We start from the raw sequence: 24,604 nt of genomic DNA on the forward strand, positions 1-24,604 counted from the left end.
AAAGACAAAAACAAGAATAAAAGGGTGGAGCCGAAAGCCAGAGCCCCAACCTGGAAGCCCAGACACCTTTCAAGAGTCCAGGGATAGCCACTATGTACAAAGGGAGCATTTGGTGACAGGGACCCAACTAGGGCTTTAGAGCATCACCTCCTTGGATGCTTCCAGCACCCATGAGAGGCAAATCATTGCCAGAGATCTTTTAGTCAGTGAGAGGGCGAGCTGGGGTCTGAATGCTTTTGTGGGGGAGGCCAGAAGTGAGGCTCTGAGCCTTCTGCTATGCTTTTCAGAAGGTTGATACAGAAAGTCAGTTGCAGCTGGTTAGGTGCTGTGCTGGTGGAGCTAAAGATACAGGCTTTGTTCCTGAGGTGGGCAGCTTCTCCAGCAGATCCTTCTCCACTAAAAAATAAGTGAGGGAATCACTTAGCTAGCTCTGTGAGGACCAGTGCAAACTAATGTCCATCCCAGGAAGACCACTGCAGGAGGGGATCCTACCCAGATCTATAAATAAAGACACTTCTCAGCTTATATTAGGGGCAGTTCACTATCAAGCATTAATTATCATGTATTCTCTGGTCTTAGTAAACTGGAGTGGGAACTATATGTTTTGCCTTCAAATTGAATTTTAAATAAAATGTTCTCTGTAACTTGTCTTTGATTCTTATGAGCCAGTCTACTGCTATATAAAAGGATGTGAGTTGATCATATGCTGAGAAACAGTGCCTTAAATATTGTAACTGAAGTCCTCTCTGACGGTTTATTCAACCACTGATCATTTATTAAGAAACTACAACTTGGAGTTCCTGTTGTGGCTCAGTGGTTAAAGAATCCAACTAGGAACCATGAGGTTGCGGGTTGGATCCCTGGCCTTGCTCAGTGGGTTAAGGATCTGGTGTTGCCGTGGGCTGTGGCGTAGGTCACAGACGCAGTTCGGATCCTGAGTTGCTGTGGCTCTGGCGTAGGCCGGTGGCTACAGCTCCGATTAGACCCCTAGCCTGGGAACCTCCATTTGCCAAGGGAGCGGCCCAAGAAATGGCAAAAAGACAAAAGAGAGAGAGAGAGAGAGAGAGAGAGAGAGAGAGAGAGAAGAGAAAGAAAGAAAGAAAGAAAGAAAGAAAGAAAGAAAAAGAAAGAAAAGAAACTACAGCTCAATTGTAAATGTCATCAATGGGCATAAAATTCTTGAACAAACATCAAAATAAAACCTGGTAGGAGCAGCAGAGGACACTCATGAATCCAGTTGTTATGCAGGAGGATGGCACTGACAGCTCTGCCTGGGAAGCCACCACGGAGGAAGGGCCCTCCAGGGAGCGGGGTCTGGGAAGTACTCTTCCAGACCAGAACTCTTTTCTTCCCACCAAAATCTGGTAGAACTAGAAATTTCCCCAGGGCTGCCAGCACCAGCAATGAGAACGATAGCCTATTTGCTTGTTTTTAAACAGCTAGTAGATTTACAGGATGAGAACATCACCTCTCCAGCAATTGCACAGACTTATCCAGAGCAAACAGGAACATCAGCAACCAGAGTGTTAGAAACACAGCATAAAATAAAGACTGTGTGATATTCTAAATGGGAACTCAAAGCCCTGGCAGGGAGAAAACCCAATGTGCAGGATCTAGATGCCTCAAGTCCACGGTGAGAGCCTCTGGGCCCAGAGGGGCCATGGTAGTAGCAGAATCCTGGCTATATATCTCCAGTGCCCCAACATGCTGGTGGCGAGGTGTGCTGCTCATCAACCTTGGAAGCGCAATGAAATTCGTTTTCTTTTTATTGCTTGGTGGTTGGCTATACTTGTGCTTACTAAAAGGAAACTCATGTAGATTCATTTTGGCTCAACTAATTCTTTTGTCTGTTCTACAGATATCCAGAAACCCCTCAGGCACCTTTAAAGAATCTTTCCAAATGGAAAAATTTCACATTGTTTCCAAGTGACCATGACTATCAGCCTTGAGTGAGCCCAAGCTCTAAGTCAGCAGCTGCCCTTACTTTGTAGTGGTGGAGACAAAAAGTGAGATAATGAGAGATACTTGGGGTTCAAGGTCTCAGGGGTCAGACATATTAAAATGAATTGACAGGTGACTGCATGCATGAGAGAACAGTGAGAAAAGGACATGTTCTTTACTCCTGGGGAATTTCTTAATTTTGTGAAAGATGAGGAACTGCACTAAAGGACATTGGTTGATTAAAGTAAAAATACCAGGTGCAGTAAAACTTTGGAATCTGAAAATTCTAGACTCAAACCAAGCTCTGCCACATGTCAGCTGTGTGTCCTTGTGCAATTTAGTTATTTGGGGCTTATTTTGAACTACAGGGTTGTAATTGTGAAGCACCTGTCAGGAGTTGCTACACTGGTCTTCTATTTGCCCCTTTGTTTAGGTTGACGTCTGGTCTCCTTCCTATGCTCGCTAAATATGTACTAACGATATACTCTCTGTTTCATCTCCCTGCATGTTACCCATACATGCTTCTAACCAGAGTGTTAGAAAACAGCATAAAAAAATGCTCATCTCCCCATTTGTTACCCAATATTACATTTATAAGTAATATAAATAAACACCTGATGACACAAGGCCTGGTACTTCAAGTACACAAATTTATAGATACCCAATGTAGAATGGTGGTCACCAGGGGTTTGGGGAAGGGAAGTGGGGAGTTAGTGTTTAATGGGTATAGAATTTCAGTTTTGCAAGATGAAAAAAGTTCTGCTGATGGATGGTGGTGATTGTTGGAAAACGATGGGAATGTACTTCATGCCCCTGAACCTTATACCGGTTAAAATGGTAAACTTTGCTGCGTATATTTTCTCATAATTTTAAAAATAGAAAAAGGAAATAAGCATGTGACTCCCACTCAAGATATTTGCCCACAAGATTTACCAGAATAGAAATATTTGCCACATCCAGACTCACCTCCACACTGTCTTTGGGAGGAAGTGAGATGAGAAAATGCACGTGCTTCCCCTGCCACACGCCCCTCATCAAAGAGGATATACACAGTGACCAGCAGAGGGCAGAAGAGAGTCAAGGAGGCATTTGGCCTTGAGTTTTGGTTTTGTGATCTTTCTTTTCTAATTTGCTATCTTAATTAAATGTTTTTGTCTTTAAAAGTGAAAGTCTTTCTAAGACAACCACATTAGAAGACAGAGGATAAACAACTCTTCCAGTGAGTTAAATGATCACATCACTTAAATTAACACATGGAAATAACAGCTCTGTGCTAGTTTTCTGGCGGTAACAAGTTCTGACTTGACTAGTCTTCTTTGGTTTTGGTATATATCATTTACCTGGATTATTTTGCAAGGTAGTCTGTGAATAATTACATTTGTGTTCCCAGGAAAGGACAGTAAAAATTCCACTAAGCCTCAGTGGAATCTCCACTGAAACGCTATTGTCAAATTAAAGGGATTCAGGTATTTACGTGTTTTCCTTTCTCCCAGCTGGGCTACAGTGCCATAACCAAATACCATAAAAGTGCTCACATTAGCTTTAACCTAGGAAATATCTTCTCCTTCCCTTGATTTTCTCCTTCCCTTGACTTCCTATGACATATTTCCACTTATCGTTGATGTGCAATAATTACTTTGGGGAGATTGCTTTTTGGCTTAAAGGGATATCGCCGTTTTATTATTTTTAAAACACCAAGGGAATCATTTTCAAGGAAGAGAGCAGCATTTTTATGACAAAGGTTTTCTCTCTTCTCTCTGAAAGGCAGCCACATTCTTTGCTGTTGCATTTAAGATTGCCGATTGTTTTTTGACTTCTGGTTCTCCCAGTCTGGGAGTCGCAGGGCTGGCATGTGGGTTCGCAAGGAAGATTTGGTTTAATGACAGTGAGCACTAGCTCTCAGCCTTCTCCCTTGGTGGCTGCTCCGCATCATGTTAAAACCGCGGCGGCTGCAGAATCTGCTCAGCAATGCTGGTTCTTCCATTTATTCAAATAATGTGGATGCAGATAGCTTTTTCTTTCTTGCATTGAATATGATTCAAGTCCCAAATATCCGTTATTATTTCACCTGCCTTGCGATGGGAATTGTAAGCGCTCTGATAAGTGATTTGAAAGACTAATTTCCGTAAATACCTCCCTGTCGGCTGTTATCTTGCAATTTTAGAACTAAAACATTCTGAAATTCCTCTGTGCATATCTTGAGTGAGCTGACAGCCACATGTACCCTGCATCAATTCTGGGGGGTGGGGGGAGGAAAAGGAAAGAAAGAAAAAAGAACTATTTTTCTCTTTCTCTGGCAGTGGAGGAATACTGCTCTCCAAGGCCAGCATGTGTGAACAATGGGCCTTTTTCTATAGACTAGAAATGATGGGGAGTCCATCACCACTCCTGCCAGGATGGGCTTAATTCATTTAATTTCTATCTCCAGACCTTCCCTCTTCCTTTCTCAGAGTCAAGGTGAGGGGAGAGTGGGAGGGCACAGAGATGGGAAGCTAGGAGATCGAAAAAGAACGGCTAAATAACTCAACAGCCCTGAGTTGTTTCAGAAGCTAAAAACTCTGAGTTGTGCTATGTGAATATTCGTGGCGCACCATAAGGATGGGTGGATGTCATCTCTAAGCCCAGTTGCCCTTCTGTACAGGGTAATCGCTTGGTTTGCAAGCTTCAGGAAAACCCACTTTCATGTGGAGTTCACCACATTTAGGAGCTCTGCGAGAGTTATTTTCATAACCCTAAATCCTGAAATCCAGGAGGAGAATCTAAACAAACCGTAGAGACTAAATAAACACCATTGTGGGGAAGGGAAGACTCCAATATGGAAATCATGGTGACACATACGTTGGCAGGCACGGCATGCTATAGTAAATTAAAATGTAAACAGCTTTCCTTGATAGAAAATCCCATATGGAAAATGGAATCTGGCTGTAGAATGTAGACCACATAAAACACCATGTCTCTGCACCAAGTGGTGAAACGAAAGAAGGCAGTGCAGGGAAGCATGTGTTCACAGTCTGCAAGAGGAAGGTGAACTTGTCTGTTGAACTCTATTATGGAAGGTGGATGCCCAGTTCCCCAGAGTACACTCCCCGTCAGCTCAAGCTCATAGCAGGGTTTGTCTCCTTTGGTGGCGTCTAAATGCATCACAACAGAGACTTCAGCTTCTGACAAGGGCTGTGGACAAGGGTCTGAATCCATCTTCAGTATGCTATGTATGCCAGACACTAAAAACATTTAATTACTAATTTAAAAACAAAAAGAGTACAGACAATATTTAACAAGCCCTGTCTCTAGATGAACAAATGTCAATATTGCTTTCCACCTCCTTCGATCTTTATGTATTTGTATAAAAGATGCAAAATATTCCAGTTAAAACAGAAGCTCCCTTTGCTCCCCTCCGGAGTCCTGTTCCTCTCCCTCTCTCATTCCCTGAATAGGTGCCATCCTGAATTTGCTAAGTATCGTCTTCCTGTGGATATGTTACCATATTACATCATTTAGTCCTTTCAGCAACTCTCTGAAAAGGATATTATCCTAATGTTACAGATGAAGAACCCAGGATCCAGGGAGGTCAATATCGGCCTAAGGTCACACAGCAAAGAGGTAAAAGAATTGAGGTCCAAAGTTAGGTTGGTCTTATTCAAAACCTGTGCCCTTTTTACTGTATCCTACATCCAGAAAAGCTGGTCCTCTTCCCCTTGGCCCCTGAGAACTGCATGGATTCTTCCCAGTGGATCTTTTCACCTCTCTGGATCTTGATTCATGAGATTTATGCTCTAATTTTTCTTAATAGAACCATTTTCAAATTTTTGCTCTTTTGGATTGTAAAGCCCAAACACAGACCCAATTGGAGAAGGGTAAATTGGGCAAGTTATCTTATTCTATGCATGTGGACCTCCTATTTGTCATTAAATAGTCTGGATGGATGCCTTCTGGAGGGTCAGTTGTGCTTCGCATAGGTCCTTGGTCTCAAAATGTCACAAAGGAGCTAACATCTACCTTAAAGATTTGGGAAGACTGACTGGGCTAAAATATGAAACAACTTATCCCAGTTACTGGCACTAGGTAGTGCTCAATGAATTATATCTAATGGAATGATATCTATGTCATACTTGTCATCATGTATCTATGTCTAAAAAGGTATGGATTTATTACAAAATCTACAAAAATGTCAAGACGATTTAAATATATAAAAAGATATGAATCTAGTTTATGATATGTGTTTTTTATTTCAGTGAGAAAAATAAGAAGAATCTGATTTAGGGTAATGGTGTAGGAGAGGAAACATTTTCTTCTACCCTCTTAGGTTTAGTTCTAGGGGTCTGCAAATTAAACATTAACTTAGTGCTTAATGGCGGGGGGGAGGGGAGCAAAGCATGTTTATATGCACATAAGGATGCACAGAAAAGTGGCTCTCCTGGCAACTAAAACTGGGAGTTTATATATTTAACTTAACAGCGGAAGATGAAGGGAGGGAGGCAAGAATCTTCAATGGGAGGAACAAATGGTTTTCTAGGGGAAACAAATAGGAGATGAGAAAGTTTGTGATAATGTCTGTTTATGCAAATGGAAATGGTCTTAGTTTTTTCCTTTATGGCTGTGAAACTTCCGGGATAGGGGATTTTTGGCAGCCTCACTCTTGGTAGTTTCTGCTTTTTGTGGTAAAGGAAGGCTTCCTTCTGCATCTGCATCTTAAATTTCTTTACTTTAAAATAATCTTTATATCAACTTTAGGGGTACAAGTGGGTCTGGACATTGGCCTTCCCCACCCCATATAAATGTGCTCATTAGAGGCAGATTTTATAAAGTTTTAAAATAAAGTGATATTTTCTAAGCTGTTACTGTGTAAACAAAGACAAAGGAAGCATTTCCAGTTCAGAAGAAAAAAGTTCTAGCAGAGTCTAGATTCAGAGACCATTGCAATGGTGAAAAGAGCCCTGAATTAGTAGCCCAAAGCAAAAGAATAGCATGCACCTCCTGTGTTCCACCACTCGAGGGCCTGGGACCTGCTGGTCTTCAGTTTTCTCACCTGTAAGATGAGGATGATAACTCTGCCTGATTTGAAAGTTTCATTGGGTAAGATCTATATAGATTGAAAAATCATTTGGTTTCTAAAAGCCCATTAAATGGGCTTTAGATGAAAACAGTTGTGGAAATTCCTGGGCCAGGGATGGAACCCGAGCCACAGCAGTGACAACACTAACTCCTTAACCACTAGGCCACTAGGGAACTCCTGAAAACATTTTGAAACAGTATAACCTTAAAAATAAGGTAATATTTTATTCATTTAAATCAAGAGAAATGGGATGGTGATTAAACTTGAAAACTTAAACACACACACACACACACACACACACACACACACACACACATATATACACATTCACCTCCAGGGAGTGCCAAGCTGACATTCACTCTTATGTGCTCTAATGGCTGCAGCTTATGTCAATGCTGTTGTTTTGGAGACAAAACTGTTTTTAAAAACTAGAGTCCAGCAAGAGCCAGAGACCTTACTGAAATAAAATAGCTACTTAAGGATGTCCTTGAGCATGTCTTTGATCATGTGATTGTTATTACAAAAAGTTGTGTGCTGATACTTTGGCCTTTTTATTTTCTTGGCTCAAACCAGAAATGCCAACCTCCCCATGTGTCCTAGACTCTCTGGCATGTTTAGGGACAGAAAATGGCTGGCGATAGGTTCATTTTTGGTCAGGCAATCTTCATTTAGACCTGAAATGTATCTGCTATTTTAAGCAAGATTTTCTAAGACAGCCACCTACCCTCTCCAGCCCCAGCACACACACACACACACACACACACACACACACACACACCCACGCACTCACTACTTTTCATACAGTTTTCACCAACCTCATAGCCTTCCTTATCTGGGAAAAAAGTCAAGCAATTGTCAATGTAGCTATTAATACTAACTTCAAAATTGCTGTAACAAGGTCCAAGTGGATATAAACATCAGAATAAAGTATTCTATGTACTGTGATTTTTTAATAATATGCTTCTAAAAATTAAGCTTTTTATGTGGAAATTGTCAGATAAATAGCTGTGCTCATTTCTAAAGAGATAAATAGCACCAGGATTTCATTATTTGCTACGAATTTTCAAAAGAATTGATTAAAAATCACATCTGGCTAGCAGTCCCTGACAAACTCTATTTTCCACTAAAATACATACAAAGGTTTTTTTTTTTCTTTTTTTTCTAATGACAGTCATTATACAATTAAAAAAAAAAAAAAAAAAAAAAAAAAAAAAACAACACAGTGTCCAAACTCCTTCCATGGTCTGGCTTTTCCCTACTCACAGTTTCATCTTCCCCATTTTCTTCTTAATAAAGCAAACTTCCCACCTCTTATACCACAGCTCTTCTGTGCCTCAGGCTATCCCTTAGCTGGAACACATGTCCCACCTGACTCCAATTCTTTGAATTATTAACTTGAATTTATTCTTTAATACTCAGCACAAGCATGTCTCCTCCAAGACACATTGTCCAACAAATGAACTGAAGCGCACTCTTACGGTGTCCTACAGCATTCTGTAGCAGTAGCTCAAAACCTCTTCACATTACATTGAAACTATCTCTTCCCATGCCTATTTCTGCTCTGTTCACCTCAAACAATAAACAGCCAGTCATTTGACCAGCAAAACAGGGTTTATTTAGGAGCAGCAAAGAATTGCAATTCTGGACAGGCAGTTATGGTGAACCATGTGAACTTCAGGTAAAGCAAGAGAGAGAAGAAGGGGATGTTGGGAGAGGCTGTTATAAACAAAAAGCCCATTGGAGGAAACTGGGAGTTCAAAATATAGCAGTTTTTCATTGGCCGAGCTGTTGCCAGGCAGGGAAAAAAAGTCTCTCTTCCTCTGAGTAGTCATGTCGCTTCCTGCCAGAGATGCTAGGTATATGTCTTCCTTTTGAGATCTGTACTGACACAAGCGGTATGTGCAAAAAAGCTCCCCCTTCTGGCCCCCCAACTCCATTTTGGTAAGGTTTCCCATTTAGTTTTCACAGCTCCCACTCACCCAGGTCTTCAAGACAGAACTGATGTGCTGTGTGGCAATTCCTAACTTGAGATTTCACCATGACATGATTATTTACATTTTATAATGAATAGTTGAAAATGTCTTTAACTGAGAACTATATAGTAAATTACAGAGCACAGAGAACAATAGTTCTGTTTTTCCAAATTCATGTTAATATATGCATGCACATTGTATGTGTGTATGTGCACAAAATACTCCTGAGTTAATCTATGAAGCGAACATCTTCTAAAGCAAATCCCTAGAAACATTTGTTTCATGACCTACCCAAAGGAAAACTGAAAATGAAATATTCTGAGATATCCTACACTAAGAACACTGCAGACATTGTTGAACACAATGGTTCCAAGAGTTATCTGACTGTGACATCATTTAGTCAAGTACACATCTGAACATTCAAAATCAGTAAAGTTTGGGGGACACGCATTTTGAGAAATACCTTTCTAACATGACTTTTTCTAATCAGTCCTCTTGCTAATGTGGCAAACAGGTCAGACCGAGATGGTCCAGCAGAGAGGGAAGATTTTTGTTGGAGTGGACTACACTCTTACCATAGCACAACCAGAAGCAACAGACACATTCCAAGTGGTACTCTGTTTGAGGACTAGTCATCTTACCTTTTCCAGTACTAAGAATTCCTCTTTGTTTTCAAAGGTAGTCCTTCTAGTGCAATGAATAATGTTTTCTCCTTTGGGAGCATGTGTAAAGGGATTGCTAACTGTTTTGACGAGCACTCATCTGTGATGACAGTCATGCTTATGGGTGACAGTTAACTGAGACAATTTGGGAGATGATGATGCCTCAGAAATAGGAGGGAAGAAAGGGCAAAGGGGACCCCTTGTTATAATATCATATTTATTTCTAATATCATATGTTAATATTTATTGCATATTTGTGTATAGCATCATATTTATATTTTCCATTTACATTTTTTTGAAAAACGAAGGCATAATGTGGGGAGTTGGTACCAAAATGCATTCCTAATTTACAATTTTGGGTGGAATAAGGACAATCTAGCTTCTCCTACTTTATTCATGAAAACTTAGCACAGGAAAACCTACACTATCATTTATTTGTGGCTTCATATTCAGCACAAAATTTAGTTTTCTGCCTGGCGTCATTTGTCAGGCAGTCTTTCCAAGTAGTAATTTCCCCTGCATCCCTCATAAAGGCAGACTATCTTTAAAACCACTGCATGCCAATGTCACCCAACCAGTTGTCACTAAGGAGAAGGAACATGAGAGCTGGGAGTTATAACGCTGACCAAGCATAGAGCAAACATTCTCCGACCAACATCTTATCACAAATGCAGATTCAGCTGTTAACTCCGGTAATAATTCAGAAGGTTAACGCTCTGTTCTAAGTCCCATGAAGTAGGTATAACTACATTATATCCAAAATCATACATGAATGGAACATACTAACGAGACAGAGGTGCCCAATGTACTATAAAATATACATGCGTCATATATGAAATGATGAAATGCCAGTCTAAATATTTAAGAAATTTTACCCTAACCAGGATATTTGTTCCAGCAAAAAGGAATACTTGATTAAATATATCTGCTAAATGCTTAGATTTAAAGATGTGATAAGGAAATTATAGAGAGTCCATATCTCTTTGAAATGTTGGCTAGAAAAGTCTGGTTACTAAATCTCTACCTAAAGTAGCACTCAAAATCATTTTGCATTTTCAAAGGAACCAGCAATTACCTCTTTTCACGCTAGGTGGTGTACTCAAGACCAAAGAAGGTTTCACATGGATGAATACATTTGATTTAGCAAGGTCAAAAAGAAAGGAGAGGGTAATTTTAATCTTGGAAAGGAGTAATTATATAGAATGGCAATGTGTCTGATAAAGAAAACAGACCAAGAGACAGAGAAAAATGGAAAAGTGGTTTACATAGCCCTGGGGATACCTCTAAATAGGAAGTCTCCAAGAATAAGTCACCTAGCACCAGGAGAGTCAGTTAAAATACACATTCCTAGGCCACACTGCCAAACACCAGAATTACTGCATCAGATCAGTGAAGGTGAAGTAGAGACCTGAATCTATTTTTCTGATACAAGATTTTTTTTTTCTTTTTTTGGCCATCCTGTGGCATATGGAGTTCCCAGGCCAGGGATCAGATCCGAGCCACAGTTGTAATATAAACCACAGCTGCGGCAATGCCAGATCCTTCACCCACTGTGTGGGGCCAGGGATGGAACCTGCATCCCAGCGCTCCAAGATACCGGTGATCCCATTGTGCCACAGCAAGAACTCCTGTTTTTCTGACCTAAGATTTTTATGCAAAACTCTGAGAACTGGATTTGGATGGCTCTACATCTGTCTAGTAGTGAAAATCCCTAGCTGGTTGACAAGCTCCTGATGTTAGGAAACTTTGTTTTCAGTTTCCTATAGCTTATATGGTAAAGATCAGTGCTTACAGGTTTCACTGTAAAATCTCCAGATGAATTTTTACGAAGTTACTATCAATCCAAGAAAATTCAGAGTGGCAGGTTCAACCCTGTATGTAATAGAATATTTGGAAAGCAGTTCAAGCTTTGTAGAATGGGAAAAATGTGTTTTATAGAATGCAATGAAAATAGATCTCTTCTGGGAGAAATGGGTGGTATTTATATTAGGTATTCAAAAGTCGAACCACATTGATCTGCCTTTTGAAGTAATTACATTGATCTCTGGAGTTTAGAGAAATGTATTGCTGATTCCCTGTGGATATTTTCAAAACCCTTTTTAAAAAACCAAAGCAACTTTTTCCGCTGTAGTTTGAATCACAAAGGAAAGCATCTTCCTGAATTGCAGCTAATTATTGTTAGGAGTGTGTGCATATTGGTGTGTGTGTGTGTGTGTGTGTGTGTGTACATGTGGATGTCTGCTCTCTAGAGCTTCCTAAAACACATTTCTGGGTTTTATTTTAAATGAGAATTCTTTGGTAAAGTCAAAATTTGCTCCTTTAAACCTACTTGTTTTAAAATATTTTTAAATGGATAATATACTAAGATAACCACTCCGACTTCAGCTTAGTATACAGAATAAGGTTTAACCATTGTATTAAGACTTAGCACAATCTGTGGGAGAATGAATTCTGTACAGCGTTGAAAAGTGGTGGTTTTTTCAGGGTCCACTGAGGACTCTTTGTCCTTAAGTACATGAATCCAAGCAATTTTGCTCTTTGAATTTTTGTACCTACATTGTATGGTTTCCTTATTTTTCCTTAATTGTTATTTCATGTTGTTATCAATACACCAAAGCAGTAGGGAGGATTCCTCTATTTCTAATCCGCAGAGGTCTTGAAAGGCTGATAACCACATTTAGATTGTTAGAAATGCATATTGAGGAAGGAGAGCAGGGGCCCAGTGGAATTAGGAAATGCTGCTCAGGGAAGTGGCAGATACTTTGCAATGTCTTACTCTGGCTATGCTCTCTAATTATTTTCTCATTCTTGATGATTTTCCCAAAAGGTGACACTGCAGGTAGTTGAATCATGGGCAGTTGAACTATTATTTCAAGCAAATCTTTCTAAGCTATTTTTTCTTGTGATTATAATCATAACATTTCTAGAAAAGCTTTGTGGCCCCCCCCCCAAATTATATAAATCTTCTTAATTATTTTATTTTTTATGTACTAACAGCATATTTTCTTTCTTAACAAAAAAAGTCAAATTGCGCTTCAGAGTTTTCATTTATAAGAAAGCACATCTGCATTATTACCTATGCATATCTGTATATGTGTATACAAACAATAAATGCATACCTGTGGGTGTGTGTTTAGTAATATGGGGCAGAGTGAAAAAGAAACTCATTCTTCCACTTTGGGAAAAGACTTCACATGAATCTGCTTTCTTTGAGTTACTTTCATCGCTTAATTATCTTTATTAAGGTTACTAAATGGTGGACATGCCAACAAAAGCAGCAATCAGGGTACTTTACAAAGGAGCAGAATGCTCCTGGAAGTTTGTCTGCTCTGGAGCAGGATGGGGGAGTTGGTGAACAAAAGCAGCAGTTTCCAAAAACAAACAATGGCATTCTCTGTGACCCGGAGCAGAGCTGGCAACACTGGATCCTCAAACATTAACTCCCTCCCAAAGACCCGTGCTAGCTTTTCCTTCAGCCACGCCTACAATGCCAGCATCTCAGACACATGGGACATCTTGCTTTTTCTTTTTGATTAAAAAAAAAAAAAATCCTGGAGTTCCCGTCGTGGCACAGTGGTTAACGAATCTGACTAGGAACCATGAAGTTGCAGGTTTGATCCCTGGCCTTGCTCAGTGGGTTAAGGATCCAGCGTTGCCGTGAGCTGTGGTGTAGGTCGCAGACGCGGTGCGGATCCCGTGTTGCTGTGGCTCTGGCGTAGGCTGGCGGCTACAGCTCCGATTAGACCCCTAGCCTGGGAACCTCCATATGCCGCGGGAGCAGCCCAAGAAATAGAAAAAAAAAAAAAAATCCTTCTAATGGATAAAAAAATATCATTTTATGTTTTTTTAAAGAACAACTCCAGTAAATTTATAAATCTCTAAATACACAAGGGCCTGAGTTCATTTGTTGAGATTTTATCTGGAATTATTAAATGCCCATGTGACCATGAGCTCCAGGAGGGTGAAGACAGGGTTGGCTTTGCACAACACAGTCTGCCTGGCTTGGCCCAGTGCCTGGAACACAGGAGGCCCACAACAAACAATGCTGATCAACTAATGGTAGTTATAAAGAAAAACTCACCCGTAGCTGGAGATTAAGTTTAGCCCTTACGGAGATCAGTCAGATCAAAACGTGAATGTGTTTTTTGTGACTCTTACTGATTATTTCCTCTTGTTCTCCCACACTGAGCTCCAAAAATACATTTTAAATTTCATGAGGCTCAAATGACATTTTCTACTATGACATCTCAAATCTTCTCTGAAATCAGGTTCATCTTAACTGTAGAAAAAGTGATACAGGCTCACTGTACAAAAAGTAAAGACAGAAAAGTACATTTTAAAAAATACCCATAATCTCACTGCCCGGAAATAACAGCCACCAAAATGTTTATTTCCTTCATATTTTTCTGTATTTATATCTTTATTTATATCTACAGTCACATAATTGCATGTTGTAAATACAGTTTCATATTCTCCTTTTTAAAGTCAATGTTATATCTTAAGCATATGCTATATCATTAAAAACTCTTTAAAAACATAATAATTTTGATAGCCATGTTGTATTCCACTATAGAGAGATGCCCCATAATCAAGCTAAATTTTTTTTCTATTGTTGAACATTTAGATCACTTGGAATATTTTATCTTTAGGACCATCTTTATATATAATGTTTGTAAATATCAGATTACATTCTTGGAACATTCTCCTAAAAATATAATTGACTATTTTTTTTAAGGCCACATCAAGGGCATATGGAAGTTCCCTGGCGGGGGACTGAACCTGAACCTCCACAGCAACCCAAATCACTGCAGTTGGATTTTTTTTTTTTTTTTTTTTTTTTTGTCCTTTGCCATTACTTGGGCCGCTTCTGCGGCATGTGGAGGTTCCCAGGCTAGGGGTCGAATTGGAGCTGTAGCCACTGGCCTATGCCAGAGCCACAGCAACGTGGGATCCGAGCCACGTCGGCAACCTACACCATAGCTCACGGCAATGCCGGATCCTTAACCCACTGAGCAAGGCCAGGGATCGAACCGCAACCTCTTGGTTCCTAGTCAGATTCATTAACCACTGCACCACAACGGGAACTCCATGCAGTTGGATTCTTAACCCACTGTGCCATAGTGGAAACTCCAATACTTTACTGTTTTTAAGGCTTTTGATTAAATATTGCCATATCACCTTCAGTCTTATTACAATTTGTAGATTAAATAGCTGGTAGTAGAAGTGTTATTATGTGACAGATACCATGATAAATGCTTTATGTGTTATCTCATTTAATTTTATCCATAACAATCTGAAGTAGGTATTCTTTTATCTCCATTTACAGATGATCAACTGAGGCCCGAAGAGGCTACATAACCTTCCCAAAGTCATACAACCAGATTTTTGGACCCAGATGATCTGATGCCAGAGATCTGGCCTTCACTATACTGAAGAAACCTTTGCCAGCATTGAAAGGTACATCTTATATCCAGTATTTTAATGCTTCGCTAATTTCATAGAGAAGAAACAGTATCTCATTATTGTTTCTAAGTTTCATTATTATTATTATTATTATTTTTTTGTCTTTTTGCTATTTCTTTGGGCCGCTCCCGCAGCATATGGAGGTTCCCAGGTTAGGGGTCGAATCGGAGCTGTAGCCACCAGCCTACTCCAGAGCCACAGCAACGCGGGATCCGAGCTGCGTCTGCAACCTACACCACAGCTCGCAGCAACGCCGGATCGTTAGCCCACTGAGCAAGGGCAGGGACCGAACCCGCAACCTCATGGTTCCTAGTCGGATTCGTTAACCACTGCGCCACGACGGGAACTCCTAAGTTTCATTACTTTAATATTAGCAACTTTATGTGCTTTCCTCATACAGTTACTTAGCCAGTTGTATTTCTTATAGTGTCAATTGTCTATTTCCATCACTTGCTTCTCAGTGACTCTTCTTTTTCCAAATATAAACTTGTTAAGTATTAAAAATATTCTCATTTGTCTGTATCTGTGCCTATTGTGGCTAAATATTGCTCTTGTTTGGCATTTGTCTTTATGATATTTTGGATGTATGAAAGTTCTTCATTTTTCAGCACTCAAATATATTGATAGTTCTCTTTGTGATTCCTTCTATCCCTTTTATGCTCAGAAAGTAGTTCTAAATCCAAATATCAGATCAATATTACCTTAAATTTTCTTAAAAAAAAAAACCAAAAAACAAAAAAAAGAAACTATGTGTCCTTGCTTTGTGTTAAGCAACCCATCTGCTTACCCAGAAAATCTTGTTGATGGTTTTAGGTTTCTTCTATTTCTTCTGTTTTTCTGAGACTGCATTACTAGCAAAAAAAACTTTTCTAATATTTCTGGTACTCTGAAAATACAATTCACAGAAATTTCAGGGCAGCAATTTTGTCTGCTCTCTCCCATTCCAAGAAAAGGAAAGCAAAGAAAGCAGATACGCATTGAAGATGACCATCTCATGTAAAGGACTGGATTTTGGTTCCCAGCCTTCTATTTTGGTGTCACTAATATAAATTCCCCCTTCCTGTCACTGTAATTCATTTGGGCTGGTTCTCAGTATAAGATGTCAAAAGACTAGCATTACTCAAGAGGTGTTACTTTTAAAATTTAAGCCCTACCGGGATGTATTCCTAGTCAGTCAGAGACATCTGCCTTCTGAGCTAGACCACTGTAGAGCCAGCTTTATTTACAAGTTTGTTTTTGTTTTTGTTTTTGTTTTTTGTCTTTTTGTCTTTTTAGGGCTGCACCTTCGGCATGTGGAGGTTCCCAGGCTAGGGGTCTAATCAGAGTTCCAGCTGCCGGCCACAGCCACAGCCACAGCCATGCAGGATCCGAGCCACACCTGCGACCTACACCATGGCTCACGGCAATGCCAGATCTTTAACCCACTGAGCGAGGCCAGAGATTGAACCCACAACCTCATGGTTCCTAGCTGAATTCGTTTCCGCTGTGCCATGACGGGAACTCGCTATTCACAAATTTTAAACACAACTTGCTGTCACATTAAATGGCAACCAAGCCTCCTGATGCCACCATTAGGGCTCCTTTCATTTTGCCAACACTACTTGCCAATAATTCTTCACTTAAAAGCACTGATATAAACCACTTTTTCTTCATTCTACTAATTTGCGTCAACATATTTGGGAGTATAATATTCTGTTTAAAAATAACATATTTTAGGGAGACAGGGTAAACCTTCTCCATCCACTCTAAAATCGAAGCCTAAAATTACTTATGTGCAATTTTCAGTGACTTATTAAATAATTATCAGCTAAAGTAGGGCTGATGTTGAAGAGGGTACATTTGCTATTGGTTACTAAATCTTTAACTGCCAGGAAAAGAAAACCTACAATTATAAACAAGACACAGGCAACCATGGTAACAAATAGATTTACTTTTCACAACAACTAAAAATTTTTCAACAAAAACTAATGTTCCTTAATGTTTGACTTGTTTTCACAAGCAGTTCCAATGGCATCTATTACATTTTTGAAGAAATTAATGTCCAGGTAACTATAGATCTAGACTCATTAGTTTTAGACTAGTTATATGGACCTAGGTTATATTAACTTTAGATTTTAAAATTCCACAACTGTTTTTTAAACCAATTTTAGACTATTTTATAATGTAAATAACTTATCAACAAACAGTTAATAATGTGGAAATTACACAAATATTTATAATGCATTATAGGCTATTGAGCAATTAACTATTTTAAAATAACAACTGTGCTGGAAATTAAAATGATTTTCCAAATATAATGATTAGTCACTCTGATCCAGAAACTTTTCATACCGCAAGACTGGGAGTTATTTCACAAATTGTCTGGGCCAGCTTTGAAAATAGGTCCAAGAAACTGAATGGAATAAAAATGATTTCCCAGAATACCCATAATCAGAGATAATTATTTATAGCAACAGCTAAAATATGTTGAGCACCTACTAGATGCCTGAGAGCTTCCAATCAATTGACACTGATTTCTCAGGTGCTGTATCATCCTCATTTTATGCATAAGAAAAATGAGGCTTAGAGAGTCAAGTAACTTGTTCAAAGTCAGTCTTCTGGTAAGGGGCAAGCCTGGGACTTAAACTTGACCTGTCTGAGTTCAGGATTCAAGTGCTAAACTCTTATATAATAAATGTCAACCACATTTTGCCAACCCATCCTAGGTACATGACTATTAATAAGGCGGACCCTCCATCCTTCCTAAGCTTCATTCAGCCAATGCATTGTTCAAGATATCCGGGGAACTGGGAGACCCCAGTAAGACGCCAGGAGAGACTTAATTAGCCAAGACAGCTTAACTTTAAAGGTAACAAAGATTGTTTGAAGGTCTCTTATTTTTGAAATAAAGGACCCTCCTCTTCATGAATAATACACCACCCCTTGCATAGAATATTTTCTGTGTAGGAACAGAGTTCAAGGTGACCTGGAATGGCTTTGTTTTGTTTTGTTTTGTTTTTTCAGGGCCGCACCATGGCATATGGAAGTTCCCAGGCTAGGGGTCGAATCAGAGCTATAGCTGCCAGCCTATGCCAGAGCCACAGCAATGCAGGATCTGAGCTCCATCTTCGACCTACACCACAGCTCACCGCAACACTGGATCCTTAACCCACTGAGCGAGGCCAGGGATCGAACCCTCAACCTCATGGTTCCTAGACGGATTCGTTAACCACTGAGCCACAACGGGAACTCCTGGAACTCCTAGCTTTTAATGGGATTCTTCTTTTTCATGACCCATGGAGTGTCCCTGTGTATCTTCATTTGCAGCCATTCTTTAAGCAAAAAGTGGACCACTAAATGTACCTTTTTTTGCAACTTCTCATCAGTCTATAATTATTTCAAAGTAAAAAGTTTTAAACTATTGCCAAATTTCCATCTTGCCTGGGAAATTTTTGCAGCTGGTAATTTTTAACCAATCAAGGTTCTTTTTGGGGAATTGGCCATCAGTTTGAAGAATCACTGATGTGAGATGGGCACAATGTGTCAGCCTACAAGGAACAACAAAGCACATTCACAGACCTGCATCATAAGGTCCACCCCATGGCCTTCTCCAGCATCCAGCTGAGGGCCACGCTGCCTTGAAAAAGCCTCTTTAGAAATGAAAGTTAACTTGTCGTGGAAGAATCTCTACTATCTCTGGTGCCACTAATCCTCCTGAACAAGAAGAACTCATCAGGGCACAGAATGAGCCTGAGACAGAGTCCTTCAGTGGGTGGGGAGGAATTAGCCATACTCCTTGTCTGGCTGCTTACTGCCTCTGATATTTACCGATATGTATCAGTTCCAAATCCTGACAAAGACAGATCACAGGACTGCTGGGTTCTGGGAACAGAGTGTGCAATAGAAAAGCCAAACAATCTTATGTGGAAGGTCAAGGCCAGTCCTGAGCAGAGCCTGTCCCTTGTCCTCGGGGGAACAGCGTGCATGGTCACCCAGAAAATTTACTCTCTGTAAAACACCTTGAGCACCTAGGAATAGTTCCTGAAATAAGACACTGACATGAAGAACAGAAGGAGGCTAAAGGAAGTCATTAAAAGATTTGTTCTGCAGGCACCTGTCTGAAATGCAATCTTTGCCCCTTTTTTTAAAGAGGGAAAGGAGGGAAGCAAAGGACTCCATAGCTTCACCTACTTAATGAGGCTGATCCTGGAAGTGCGTGGAACTCATTTCAGCCCATCCTGCCCAGAAACGCTCTGGCAAATAAAGGAGGTTTGTCCCCAGTGGGTAGCAGAGGAACCTGTTGAAGGCGGTTATTTGGAAGAAGGCTGAGACTTTGAAAAGATAGTTGCGTGCTGCACACAACATAAACTCAGAGGGAGAAGAAGATCTGCTAGCAGAAACTGGGAAGATGAATGACAGGGCAGGGAATACAAGGAGCTCACACACAAGCCATTTCACAGGCCACCCCGAAACTGCCCATTCATCTTGTGCCTTCAGCCTACCAAAAGCCCTGCTGGCCTCTCTGGAAATAGATTGCTAAATAAGCCTGAGCTTTTTTTGGTTTGTAGAATTGGTGAATCAAAGGGGCAGCAGATTTATTTTATGCCTCTGAAGATCATTTATAACATGGCTAAGTGGCCCAGGGTAAAAACCACAATAAAGGTGATTCATGCAGGAAACCCATTCTGTTGAGGCAGAGATGAAAATCCCCATTAAATCACAGTCTATTCCGTGCACGGGGTCGGAGTAGGGTGGCGTTGGAGTGAGCCAAGCTCAGTGGATTCCCAGGCACACTGAAGGCTGAATGCAATTGTTCTTGTAAAATGGGAAAATGAGACTCCTTTAAAGGGAGAATGCAGCCTCCAGCCTTGAGCAGGGCACTCCAGACAGGGGTGAGCTGCCCAGTGGCCCTGCCAAGTGGCCGTCTGGGACTATATTCCCAGATGGCAGCCAGCCTGGAGAATCTATTGAATTATCACCAGTTCCTTGCCAGGAGGTTTTTCATCAGCTCCACCATTTATCAAGACAAATGGACCCCATACAAAAAGCCACCTTTGCAAATTACCCTTAAAGGGGCATCTGTGTGACGGGAGTTAGGGACGTCTTCTGCTTCTTGGCAGTTGAACTCAACTGCAAAGTTATTGTATTTTCTCCTGGCTGGGATCACCTGAGAGAGCCTCACCTTCACCTTCCCTACTCGCCCTGAAAATCTAACGTATTAAAAATGACGTACGTGCAAGAGCAGGTCAGGTCAGAGGGCATGTGTGAACCCACTATTTTCCAGGTGACCTCTCTTTGTGACATTAAATTCTTCTCAGCTTCTTTCTCTTCCTTCAGCTGGCGCGGCATTTCTTCCTTTTCCCTTCTGCTATCTAATCACTTTTCACTCCGAGGCATTGGTAAGAATCAAGTCAAGTGCTTTCTGAGTCCAGATCCTCACTTTTTCAGTGAGAAGTTGACTGGGGCCACATCAAAAGGCACCCCCCCACTTTTTTTTTTTACAAATTAACCAAAAATGTAGATTCTTTTTAGTACATCTAATGTGGGGTTTTCCTTCTCCATCGGTTCTTTCCCTTGCCTTGGCCTTTATTCACACAGTACGGTTGCAACTTCAAATAGTCATTCCCGGTGAAAGACCTCTCACACAAGCTGGCTGACAGCAAGGAATCTGAAATGGAGACAATCCGTAACTCCACACAGATCAGGGTGGTACTGGCCATAAATCATGGGTCCTCTTCTGTTGTCTTTATTGAATGCTGACAGTGGTCATTGTGATACATTCTAAAGGGTGGTCCACGCAGCATGTCCAGAGCTGTGATAAAGGCAGGAATTCCATCCACAATGAATTTAGCAAAGACAAAAACCTCATCAAAGCAAAGCCCCTTCCCTGAGAAAAAGTAAAATCTGTTAACTTGTTACACTTTTGTCAAAAGTGCTGATTTCCATAGAGGTAACTGTCAGCCATTGTGCTTATGGACAAAACACCTGAAAAACAGATTTAGATGAGAACTGGTGGCTTTCTTCAAAAATAATTCCTGTCCATTCTTATGCCGGGAAGGGATGCGCTGCAAACATTAGCAGTAAGGATGGTTTATTTTATGGGAAAAGCAATCTGGTAGATTTCAGACAGAACACTAAACTTGTGTGGTCATGCAAATCTCATAAGCATGAACTAAAACATGCCGAGTACATCAATTAACCAGAGCTCCTATTAGATTTTTTTTTTTCCTACAAAAATGGTTTCTCATCTCAAAACATCTTTTAAGTTGTTTCCCTTTCAAAGACTAAGGATGTGCTTGTGGTAACAGACTGCTTCTCATCACTATTTGGAGAGAATTGATCTAATGAAGAGTTTCTATTTAGGAAGAAGCAGTAGGAGGAAAGGGCAACCTAGCTTTGGAGCTTCCACTAGGCTGGGTGGAGTTTCGCAGGCTGAAGAAGCAGCTGGAAATTCGGATGACAGTTTTGAAAGATGGATGATCAGGAAAAGGTCACCGAAATTGAAATGGTGGGTGGGAAAGTGGAGCAGGCCAGGAGAAGGTGGCAAAACTGAATCATCTCATGCGTGTTAAAGCTTTTAAGGAACTCTTTTCTTTTTACTTCAAACAGTTTGCTATTCTCCCTAGTGACTAACTGTCCCATGAACTGAATAGACTACTGGCCTTTTTTCTCCCACCCAAACCAATTCTAAAAGCAATTTTTTAAATCCAGTGTATATGATAAAAGATATACAAGACCTGAGTCAAATTGTGAATGTGTGTCTTTTGCTTAAGTATGAATTTTTTAAGGTGAATGTTTGTTCCCAAACTACCTTAAAAACAATGTGTGTATTGACAAAACTAACTATAACTTAGAAAATTCCTTTGGCACAAGCTGGCATGATCAGCCACAAAATCTTCTTCTGACTTAAAAGCTGAACCAAATAAAACTTGACAGCAAGGCACAATATTTTATAGGCAAAGTGACATTTTATAATAATGGAATAATAAATGCAGAAGGGAAAATGAAGCAAGGCTGAAATATCATCTCAGACCCATTGGCTACCAAAGAGGGGTGAATCTCAGTTAGACCTTTCCTATTCCTATTGCACTAGTAATTATGGCATGACTGAAGCACTCTTAAACTTAGAGAACGCCAATATTTCTAATCATGTTGTCACATATCTCCCATCACTTGTTTCTATGAGAATCTGATGATACAGTGTGGAAGCCTTGGTAGCATGCTGAAGTGGATGGAAGAAAGCGATGGAAAAATCACAGGACCACTTTATCAAGCACTTCGATTTGGAACCAAATCCAGCAATGTTTAAGTCATCCTGATGAACACAGTCAACCCAAAGCATATCTACAATTTGACATAAATCAGATTACAAATGGAATGAATAAAGACCACGTAAGTTTACTTGCCTCTCTCCATCTTCCATTCCACTACCAAACTCAGCAACCAACCAGAGTTGATCTGGGCCAGCTTATGAAAATCAACAAGGGTCTATCAGTCACCCTTTTATTCCACAAAACAACAACAGTAAAGAGGGTAAAAACAAACAAACAAAACCAACCAACCAACCTTGAGGTTTAACTCTGGGAAAAGAGAAACAGCAAAGGCTGGTCTTAACATGATGGTTTAGATTAGGAAGAAAACAGAGCCAAGATAAAAAGGAGAGAAAAGTTGGGGTGTGTATTCCCCCCTACCAGTGCCAGAGACATGCATCTGCCTTCTATCAGTCCTGGAAATATGCACTTTGGCACAGATGGTAATTAGATTTATCGTAGTGACCATGTCGAAATGTATATAAATATCAAATCATTATGATGTAACTATGAATGTAACCCGAAACTAATAAACTATTGTGTGTCAATTGCATTTCAAATTTAGAAAATGTGTTTTGGGTTCACAATGGACTCCAGACTGGAAAAAGCCCATCAGTCCTCATTTTCTTCACTTAGAAAGAGACCTTTCCACAAAAGGATGATGTTGGCGTAATGGAGAAAATAAACCGAGGCAACAAGGAACTTACAATCATCAAATTTGTAGGTAAAACAATGATTCAATGTATTTGTTACTGATTTATGTGATAGACATTTATTGATGCCCACTCTATCCAGGGTTCTTTGGGAGGTGATGGAGGACAAGTGGAAATGACCCAAGTATCTTACTTCTAGATTTTCAGTTTCACTGGGTCTGGCGAAGGGCCTAGAAACAGGTCATTTTTTTAAACTACTAAGATGATTCTAAGGATAAGCAAGTTGGGAACCCATGGTCTGAAACTGATTCTTAATCTGTATTGCCTGGTAGGTCAGAGAGAGAATAGTAGGGAGGAATTAGAGCTGATGCAGAGAGCACTGGTCCTAACTCTGGTCTCCATGCCTGTAGGACAGTATCTATAGCATGTGTTACTGGGGAAAAGACTCAGGACTTTTGATCCAAACACAATTTTACTGCTTAGAAGCTGAGTGACCAAGGCATTCAACTCCTTGAAGGGGTAATTATACCCACTTTCAGAATCATGAAACACTCCAAATGAGAGCATAATGAGGCTCTGCCCAATGCCTGGTTCATTGTGAGGCTGTGTTTCTGTCCTTTCTTGCAAGTGGCTTACCCTCTCTTTTTCCCTTTTTCCTTTAAAAAATTGTTTTCATTCTTCACAACCCAATCCCAACCCACATTCTCCATAAAAGCCTCTCAACATCCCACCACCCCATCCTCTAAGGCTCACTGATTCCCTCTGTCCTCCTTCAGCCTTTATATTCAGGATCACACAATCTGATGCTCAATTGCCCTTTCATTAGTTCATGAGGATCGCTTTGGCTTTCCTGGCTGGGTCCTCCCTGAGCACTTGGACCATGTTTTCTTCCATAGATATACAAAAAAATTACTTGCTGGTTGGTCAAAAGTACCTGTTGGGCTGCTGCCTAAAGAGGGGAGGGGACACCCTCACTCTCTGTCGACCTAAGGCAGTGGGGACTGGCCATCATTGCTACCGCCTCTGACAGGCATTAGTATTCTGAAATAATCATCAGAATGCCAGTCTCCTTCCACTCCCACTCACTTATTTTGTTGGAAAAATGCAAAACCTGCATTTTCTCATAAACCAGATTTTACTCTATGCTAGGAGTGAATGCACCCTCTGTGTTTAGCATCCCAATGTGATAATTATGCATTATGCTTACTCTATGGCTAAATCCTACATTTCTATCCTAAAACACAAGGGAATGACTAAATACTCTAGTGTGTTATCTGGCCCTTCCTTTCCATTGTGATTTTTTTCTTATCATCCAGATTGCTCCCATGCTGAACTGTGCCTATAAAAATAACTGAGAAACCTCACATGTGTATGTAACTTGAAAGGTGAGTGACAAGAAGAGGTGAATTGCAGGGACATCGGTGACAGAAAACACATGATCATATTGGGAAGAGGTAGCAGTGTGTGCATGTGAGCATGTGCACGTGTGTGTGTGTGTGTGTGTGTGTGTGTGTGGCAGTATGCCTATGGAGAAAGCAGATTTTTTTTTTTTACTGGAAAACAAAAGCTG

General features: G+C 40.3%; 1 protein-coding gene across 3 annotated transcripts in view; it reads left to right on the forward strand.

Moving 5' to 3' along the window:
* Positions 17,015-24,604, forward strand: part of ELMO1 (engulfment and cell motility 1) — a 581,070-nt gene continuing 573,480 nt past the window's right edge. Inside the window, exons 1-3 of one of the 3 annotated variants that reach the window (XM_021079237.1) lie at positions 17,015-22,463; positions 22,947-23,105; positions 24,351-24,419. The gene's annotated coding sequence lies outside the window, so the exon portion shown is untranslated. The remainder of the gene's footprint in view (positions 22,464-22,946; positions 23,106-24,350; positions 24,420-24,604) is intronic. The other 2 variants (XM_021079238.1, XM_021079236.1) reach the window with 2 other exon arrangements.

The sequence above is a fragment of the Sus scrofa genome, chromosome 18 (assembly GCF_000003025.6).
Source record: "Sus scrofa isolate TJ Tabasco breed Duroc chromosome 18, Sscrofa11.1, whole genome shotgun sequence".
Lineage (NCBI taxonomy): Eukaryota > Metazoa > Chordata > Mammalia > Artiodactyla > Suidae > Sus > Sus scrofa.